Source organism: Daktulosphaira vitifoliae, unplaced genomic scaffold (genome assembly GCF_025091365.1).
Source record: "Daktulosphaira vitifoliae isolate Bord-2020 unplaced genomic scaffold, ASM2509136v1 Scaffold_3, whole genome shotgun sequence".
Lineage (NCBI taxonomy): Eukaryota > Metazoa > Arthropoda > Insecta > Hemiptera > Phylloxeridae > Daktulosphaira > Daktulosphaira vitifoliae.
Genome location: NW_026099574.1, coordinates 33,253,043 through 33,256,515, shown reverse-complemented (window position 1 = coordinate 33,256,515; position 3,473 = coordinate 33,253,043).

Sequence of the window (3,473 nt, the reverse complement as noted above, 5' to 3'; positions counted from 1 at the left end):
GCTTTACTTTTATGTGTATAAAAATTTAAAGGGCTTGATACAATAATTTTCAATAAAAACTGTTTGTTACTATAAAAAAATTCGCTGGACTATAAGGAACTTTCATCTGAAGCAAAAATATACTTTTCTAAATCAACTTTTCGCGTTGTTTTCAAATCTGCATTAAGACTATTTCTATCACTTCTAATNGTTGTTTTCAAATCTGCAAGTAGACTATTTTTATCACTTCTAATTTTTTATATTATTACTAATTATATATAAAATAATAATCAAAAGAAAAAAAAATTTGTTTTCAAATTATTACTTATTTGATTTTTAATATGTTAAAAATAATCAGTCCAAATTTTCCATTTTAACCTATTTTTTTGGTTCTTTAAAGCTGATGAAACATTTTTGATAAAGATTTATGAAAGTTTATAGTAAAAAAAATTGAATATATTACCATAATTTTTAGCTTGTAATTGAGCCAGTCAACAAAGGAAAAATTGCGGAAAAAATTTCCAAACAAATTTTGTTTTTTAAAAGTTGAATAAAAATATGTATAANTTTTTAAAAGTTGAATTAAAATATGTATAATGACATACTAATAGTCCTCAAGATTGGAATTGAGCTTTTTTTTTTTACAGCCTCGCAAAAGTTAAAAAATATGAGCTTTTTTAATTTTTTNACTAATAGTCCTCAAGATTGGAATTGAGCTTTTTTTTTTTACAGCCTCGCAAAAGTTCAAAAATATGAGCTTTTTTAATTTTTTTAAAAAATTTTTAACTTACAAAAAAAAGTTTCGCACAAAAGTTGTTTAAAAGACAANTTACAAAAAAAAGTTTCGTACAAAATTTGTTTAAAAGACAATTATAAACAAAAAAATTTTCTTATATTTTTTCATTTAAACAAAAATTTTTCGAGTTAAATTACATTTAATGTGAGTACTAAAATTTATATTCCATTTTTTTCATTTTACGGTTACTTTTTATCATGTTATACTTACATTAGACACAATGTTATAAATGCATATGTGTGTATGTGTGAGTTTATTTATTTATTGTATCATTAAAGTGTAGTGTATATTAATATACAAGCGATAGAGTAGGTAATTGATTTGACGCTATATTATTTAAACCCAACTAAACGCTAAATTGTACATTCCGAAACAACAATCATATTATGTCAATTGCCACCGGAATTTCTGGTAATATTTTTCTTTTTCTTTGCCTTAATCCCAACTACTTGGGGTCGGCCACCCTTATCCTAAGCTTCCACTTGACACGATCTCCCACATCTTCTACGCTCACATCAGCTGTCCTCAAATCGCATTCAATAGCATCCCTCCATCTCTTTTTTGGTCTTCCTCTATCTCTTCTTCCTTCAACATTCATTTCTATAACTGTTCTTACAGCTTTCGATTCTTCTTTCCTCATACCATGACTAAACAATCTAAGTCTATTTTCTGTCATCTTATCCACGATTGACGCAACACCTATACTTCCTCTTATATGCTCGTTCCTTATCCTATCTTCTCTAGTCACTCCACTCATCCAACTAAGCATTCTCATCTCTGCTACACTTATTCTCTGCTCTACTTTCTTATCAACCGCCCAACACTATGAACCATACATCATAGCTGGCCTCACAATTTCATACTAAATTTAAAAACTATAATTAGTATTTATTCATATATTATATTTTAAAATCAAAGAACTACTAATCAGGATATAATTAAAGAAATAAGAGTTCATGTTGCTTTTAAAATATTTCACCAATTTCTCTAAAGGAAACACTATCTACAGATTTGCATCGAAGCGTTTCTTATGATAGTGATTTTAATCACTGTCAGATATCATCTATACTTGTCCCATCTATGCCTCGTCCACACTGTGCCTCGACCCCACTGTGCTACCGTTTTTTTTTTCCATAATTAAGTAATTTTTTTGGAGGTTTCCCCCATTTACGGGGAATGAGGGCATTTTTTCAATTTTTTAGGGTAATGTCTTCGACTAGATACAATTTGTGATCTTTTGACGTATCATTGAAAGAAATTGGTTCGGTGAGAGCTGAGAAAAAGTCGTAACAGACACAAAAAAAAAAACACATCATAGTAAAACCAATACCTTTTCAGCTTCGCATCGAAGCTTAAAACGAATTATCCCAGAGAGTAAGAATCTAAAGTATAGTGTTGCAGTTTTGGTGTATTTTAAAACTATTAAAAATACAGATTTTAATAGTGAAAAATGGCTTTTTATAGTCAGAGAAGAGAAGTCTAGCAATTCTTAGAGTGATCTTACAAGCTAAGGCTTTTTATTCTAATTAGTGAATTATAATGGAGTCTATTCGTGTATTTTTTTAATTTTTTGAGGGTAATGTCTTCGACTAGATACAATTTGTGATCTTTTGACGTATCATTGAAAGAAATCCGTTCGGTGAGAGCTGAGAAAAAGTGGTAACAGACATAAAAAAAAAACACATCATAGTAAAACCAATACCTTCTCAGCTTCGCATCGAAGCTAAAATATACTAACCTTACTATAAGAAAACTGAAATATTAACTATTATATTTATTTTAATAAATAAAGTGTAAATTCCAAAAAGTAAACATTATAATAATGTAATAAATAAATAGTAATTAATTAAAAAATATTAAGTAAGAATATAATGCAAATTAAACTATTTTTAAAAGTTAACACAAAGTTAAATTCTTATAAGGTAAATTTTGACAATTTAATAATAAATCAGTAATGAATTTTTTGAGATTTTAATTTTTAAGTACTATTCATAACTAGTTTTCTATAGTAACCTAAATTTTTATTTGTAGTTAAAATAACACTTGTCATGGTCAGTATTAAAATTATTATACACAAAACAATGTATTACAACAAGAATTATTTTAATATAGCAAGAATAAAGTAACCCTTTAATTTCATTATATTCTAGTTCTACATTATTTTAAATTTAATCATAGAATAAAGAATAAATTAAATAGATTAAATGATAGTAGTTTCATTTAATAACAATTAATGCTTATGTAGTTATATTAATACTAATAATACTAATTCTTAATTCAATAAAATAAATCATAAATAAAAATATTGGTTCAATAACCAATTATAATTAATAAAACCTAGGATATGCTAACATATTAATCTAAATGAAATAAAATATAAATAGACAATAATATGTAGCAATAATTACTCATTAAGTGTTAATCAAATGTAATAATAATATAATCTTTATTTTATATTAAATAATAAAACTTCAACTAATTCTCATGAAATTGAATATGTTAGTATGAGGCTTTTGTCTAATATTTTCAAATATGTTGAAATCAATCGTTTTTATTTTTTAAATTTGAAGTTTAAAACATTAATGTTGGTTAATAACACCTACTTGTAGAAAATACTAATATGAGTTGTCCCCTTATAATAATAAAAAACAATAATGACTATAATAATCATAAAGACTAAATAAGTATACAATATTAA